Below are 6,566 nucleotides of genomic sequence, written 5' to 3' on the forward strand. Positions count from 1 at the left end.
TGACTACTCTGATACCTAAACCACACAAAGACCCTACAAAGAAAGAGAACTTCAGACCAATTTCCCTTATGAATATGAATGTAAAAATACTCAATAAAAGTGTCATAAAAAGAATCCAGGAACACATCAAAAAGATCATCCATCATGATCAAGTAGGCTTCATCCCAGGGATGCAGGGATGGTTCAATATACGGAAATCCATCAACGTAATCCATTTATAAACAAACTGAAAGAAAAAAAAAACAAATGATCATTACATTAGATGCTGAGAAAGCATTTGACAAAATCCAACATCCCTTTATGATAAAAGTCTTGGAAAGATCAGGAATTCAAGGCCCATACCTAAACATAATGACAGTAATCTACAGCAAACCAGCAGTCAACATCAAACTAAATGGAGAGAAACTTGAAGCAATCCCACTAAAATTAGGGACTAGACAAAGCTGCCTACTCTCTCCCTACCTATTCAATATAGTACTCAAAATCCTAGCCATTAGACAACAGAAAGCAATTAGACAACAAAAAGAGGTCAAAGGGATACAAACTGGATAGGAAGAAGTCAAAACATCACTATTTGCAGGTGATATGATAATATACTTAAGTGACCCCAAAAATTCCACCAGAGAACTCCTAAGCCTGGTAAACAACTTCAGCAAATTGGTTGGATATAAAATTAACTCAAACAAATCAGTGGCCTTCCTCTACTCAAAGGACAAATAGGCCGGGAAAAAAAATTAGGGAAACAACACCCTTCATAATAGTCACAAATAATATAAAATACAAAATATATGCAGTTGGAGCCATGGTCCCTCCATGTGTATCCTTTGGTTTGTGGTTTAGTCCCTGGTAACTCTGGGGTGGGGTGTGGGGTGTCTGGTTGGTTAATAATGTTGTTCTTCCTATGGGTTTGCAACCCCCTTCTGTTCTTTCAGTCCTTCCCCTAACTCCTACATTGAGGTTCCCATGCTTAGTCCAATGGTTGGCTGCAAGCATCTCCATCTGTATCAGTAAGGCTCTGGCAGAGCCTCTCAGGCAACATCCATATTAGGCTCCTGTCAGCAAGCACTTCTTGGCATCAGCAATAGTGACTGGGTTTTGTGCATATGGGATGGATCCCCAAGCTGGGGCAGCCTCTGCTCCACTCTTTGTCCCTGTATTTCCTCTAAACAGGAGCAATTCTGGGTTAAAATTTTGTGAAGGGTGGGTGTCTCCATCCCTCAACCAGGGGTCATGCCTAACTTCTGGATATAGTCTCTATAGGTTCTCCTTCCCCTTTGTTGGGTATCTCAGCTAATGTCATCCCTGTTGTGTCCTGGGAGCCTCTTGCTTTTCTGGAATCTGGGACTTTCTGTTGGCTACTCTCAGTTCCCCATCCCCCATTGCTATACACCTCTGTTCAATTTTCTGACCCTCTGTCTATCATCCCCGTTTCTTCCCATACCTAATCCTGCCCTGCCCCCCTTTTTCCTCTTCCCCCTCCTCTCTTCCTCTCAAGTCCCTCCCACCCTCTACCTCTTGTGATTATTTTGTTCTCCCTTCTAAGAAGAACTGAAGCATCCATACTTTGGTCTTTCTTCTTCTTGTGCTTCATATGGTCTTTAAGTTGTATCATGGGTATCCCAAGCTTTCTTCCTAATATCCACTTATCATTGAATACATACCATGTGTATTCTTTTGTGACTGTGTTACCTCAGGACAAAATGGCAACCTACAGATTGGGAAAATATCTTTACCAACCCTACATCCAACAGAAGACTAATATTCCAATATATACAAAGAACTCAAGAAGTTGGACTCCAGAAATCCAAATAACCTTATTAAAAATGGGGTACAGAAGTAAACAAAGAATTCTTAACTGAGGAATACTGAATGGCTGAGAAGCACCTAAAGAAATGTTCANCATCNTTAGTCATCANGGAAATGCAAATCAAAATGACCCTGAGATTTCACACCAGTCAGAATGGCTAAGATCAAAAACTCAGAAGCAGATGTTAGTGAGGATGTGGAGAAAGAGGAACACTCCTCCATTCCTGGTGGAATTGCCAGCTGGTCCAACCACTCTGGAAATCAGTCTGGTGGTTCCTCAGAAAATTGGACATAGTACTACCTGAGGACCCAGCTACACCACTGCTGGGCATATACCCAAAAGATGCTCCAACTTATATCAAGGACACATGCTCCACTATGTATATAGCAGCCCTATTTATAATAATCAGAAGCTGAAAAGAACCCAGATGTCCCTCCACAGAGTAATAGATATAGAACATGTGGTACATTTACACAATGGANTCCTACTCAGCCATTAAAAACAATGACTTCATGAAATTCACAGGCAAATGGATGGAACTAGAAAATATCATCCTAGTGAGGTAACACAATCACAACAATTCTTATAAAGGAAAACATTTCATTGCAGATGACTTACAGTTTCAGAGGCTTAGACCATTATTATCATGGTGAGAAGCATAGGAGGTTGAAGGCAGACATGGTGCTGGAGGAGTTGACAGTTCTACATCTTTATCTGAAGGTAGATGGGAGAGACTGTGTCCACACTGGTTAAATCTTGAGCACATATAAGAACTCAAAGGCTGCCTCCACAGTGATACCTTCCTCCAATTAGTCTACACCTACTCCAACAAGTCCACACCTCCTCCACCAAGGCTTCAGTTCTTTATACTGTTAATCACTATGGGCCAAGCATTCAAACATGAGTCTATTCTAACTGGTATTGAAACCACACTTGAGGGAAGGCCCCATGCCTTGTAGTAGACTGCCAATGGAAAAAGAATCCATAAAATCATGGTTTTCATGTTTGTGACCTTTATGGGATTTCTGTGAATGCAAATGAATATACCTCTGCTTCTATTTGTGTTTCTTGTGCTTTTTTCCTTTTTCTGTTGTTCTATTCTTGTTTGTTTTTATTTTACATTATTATTATTATTATTATTATTATCATCATCATCATCATCATCTGCCTACTTGTTTTCTAATGAGAGAAAGAGTATAGATATGGGGAGACCAGGAAAATTTGGGAGGATTTGGGGGGAAGGAAAAACATAATCAGAATATATTGTAAGAAAAAAATTTATTAAAAATGTTTAGCATTGAACTTTCTTTGGCTCTGGAATGTGTGTAGAATTATGTACCTCCCATATTTGGAAACAAAAATCTGTGATTTAGCTATGAACTGGAATGTCCTCTGTGGGTTCTGTTCTTTCAGCCTATATGCTAGAACTCAGATTCAGGAATAGAACTTTAACCAACATGCACAACAAATGACTAGTAAACTTTGATTGTTCTCAAGTCACTGTGATGGCGGCATGTTTGTTTTACAACACATAGAACAAAAGATAATCTATAATCTCAAAATTCATTTATTGGCAACCTCCAAAAAACTAGGTAAATTATAACAGACATAATCTTAAACAGAAAGATTTCTTTGAAATGTTGTGAAAAATCTCCTTAGACCTATATAAGAAGTGTAATAGAAGAAGATACTTGTAGTCCATCTCTGGCCTCCATAGATACATGCACACAGGCACATACATATACCACGCATACACTACATATAGGCAGGCACACACATACACACTCAACACATACAGACACAGACAGACACACAGACACACACACACCCATGAAACCAATGAGTTAAGCTCTTGTAATCAGAAGATTTTTTTCAAAATATTTCACGACTTGTAAAGCTTTCAGGGAGGTTAGCTCTAAAGCTAGCTGTAGTGTTAGAAAGCTGCTATGCCACGGGCCCTTTTTATGCTGGGCTGTGTCTGAAGTGAAAGGCCAAAGTGATAGGTGAGTGTCTTTGTTTTCCGTTGCTGTAGTAACAAATGACTCAAGATATCATAGCTTAAAGTAACATGAATTTATTAGGTTACGGCTAAGGTACAAATCAGGAAGAAGTCCAAGTTGAAATCAACACATACTCCTTTGTGGAAGCTTCAAGGAAGACTCTTCTTATCTCTGTTTGGCTTTCGATGTGGTCCGAACCCCTTGACTCACAGCCATCTTCCTTGGTCTTCAAAGCAGTAGCAGTGGTCCTTCCTTGGCTTGTGTTCCAAGGCTATGTCTCTTTTCATAGAAGTCAGGAAGCTCTTTCTTCACTGCCAAGGATTTGAGTGACCGTACTGATTTCCTCGCCATGATCCAGAGCACTGTCCGCATTTCAAAACCGTAATCTTAATCGCATGCACTAAGTCCCTTGGTCACACATCTTTAATCTTAATCGCATGCACTAAGTCCCTTGGTCACACATCTTTAATCTTAATCGCATGCACTAAGTCCCTTGGTCACACATACAGATTCCAGAAGCTTCAGGAATGGATGTCTTTGAATGTTGTTTGCAAACTCCCTGAAGACTGGCTCTGTGAACGGATCCCCAAGGGTCCATGTGTATCCTAGGGATGTGTTTCAGGTGCTTGTATGACCTGCAAGCGGGATAGTTGAGCTACAATCCTTGTTCCTTGAGGTGTGACTATGAAGAAGGCTGATTTCCTTAACACCAAGAACTGGGAGGGAGCTGTGTACAAACTTAAGAAAAGTGTCTATGGAAACATTCTTCCCTTTGGCACAAGGGAAAAACCAAATTGCTGTTTGGTGTTCATCACATTGTTTACTACCATAAGAAGGTGTCCTTTATGCAATTTTTGCATTTTGGGTGGACCCATTCTACTCTCATGGTAAAGGAGACTTTGCTTATAATTAGTAGCTATAGGTTGTTTTTCTTCTGTACATCTCAGACTTGTTCCATAACACAAAGGGCTTTCCTTTTATTGTGGTACCCATTTCCCACACCCATTTTCAATGTTTTCTATTTGGAAGGGTGAATTATTTTTCAAAGCTTACGCTGGCCTTCAAGCTATCTGCTTTGTGTCTGTCCCGGACTTGTTCTGCACAGACCATTTCCCCTTTTCTCAGTTCTCTCTCACTCCCTGGCTAGTCTCCTGGCTGACATCCTAATTAGTTTCAACAGCAGAAAGTGACAAAAGATGATAAGCTAGAAAGAAAAGCTAGTGCAATTACCCAAACATTCAGAAGTAATTTTGTAACAAATGTAACTTATTTAAAAATATTTTAACATCCACCTAATTAACTGATAACATTTTTGTACCAATTACTTTTTAATATTTCAACTCTCCCTTCTCTGATGTTATAGTTATACTGTAAAGCAAGGGCTAGAAGCCTGCACACTCCTTTTCCAGAAACTTCTGCCAACTGGTTTCCATTACCAGTTGGTAGAGAACATTCAGGCATGATGGCAGTGGTGTCTCAACAGCAGAGTCATGCAGGTTATAAAGTCCTCTGTGAATGCAGAGCTCCTGCACAGGCCACACAGAAGCTACCAGAAGCAAATGTTTGCTTGGTAGCAGGTGCATGCTTTGTTTTCCAGCTCTCCTAACATCTTTGCAAACATTTTCCAGAATTAACATCTCTTTCTAAGCCAAATACAGTTATGTGTGCCCATAATCACAGGCACTCGGGAGGGTCCTGAGAAACTCCAGCTCAAATCAGACACAAAGCAACACAACACAGAGCAGACAAAATGAAGCTTTTCTTTCTGTTTGAATTACGCAGAATGTTTTGTTTTGTTGACTGGGATAATGATTGTGATTACAGACCACATTCTATTCAAAGCTAAGAACTATATCCCCCCTCCCCTCTCAATATTGCTTCTATAAACTCTCAATGATATGGCTGTGTAAGATCTGCAAAGCCCACACCAGTCAACATAGATGGAGGAGAATCTCACAAGCTCCATACAGATGAAAAGCTCCAGTCAATGGCTGCTGAGGGTGAGGGGAACAATTGTTTGCTTTGAAGTTTGTTTCTGGGAAGAGATCCCAATTCTAAGTGGTCAGCTGTAAACACATGCAAATAAGGGCAACACTAATTGGATTGTGTGTGTGTGTGTGTGTGTGTGTGTGTGTGTGTGTAAAATAAAAATAAATATTCAAGAGTGTGTGTGAAACAAAAATAAACATACAAGTGTGTGTGTGTAGCAAAAATAAATATACAAGTGGTGTGTGTGCAACAAAAATTAATGTACTGGACACAGCTGCTGGGACAGACTCCGTTTCTGGCTCCAGACATCCTGCACCTTTGCCGCCAGAGGAGAGCTGGTAAGAGAGCCATCTTTGCTCCAGTGCGTGGCCAGGGAGAGGGCGGCCTGCAGAAGCAACACAGCTTCTGGGAAAGATCCCATTTCTGGCTCCAGTAATCCGGTGCCTTTCCCGCCCGAGGAGAGGTGTCTGCCCAGGAGGAGTCTCAAGGCCTGAGGTGGCAGGAGAACCATCTTTGCTCCGGTTCACTTAGGCTCCAGTCTGTGCTGGCGAGAGTGTGGACCGCAGAAGCTACACAGCTTCTGGACAGACAGAAAGTAACCTAACTTCTGGGACAGACCCTGTTTCAGACCCCTGAAATTTGGGCACCTTCCTCGCTAGAGGAAAGGTGGCCACCTGCGAGGGCTCTGTCTGCCAGAGCAGGTGAGAGAGTCATATTGTGTCCAGGGTCCCTCAGTGGCTAGTCTGTGCAGGTGAGTGAATAAACTGCAG

This window comes from Mus pahari, chromosome 13, assembly GCF_900095145.1.
Source record: "Mus pahari chromosome 13, PAHARI_EIJ_v1.1, whole genome shotgun sequence".
NCBI lineage: Eukaryota > Metazoa > Chordata > Mammalia > Rodentia > Muridae > Mus > Mus pahari.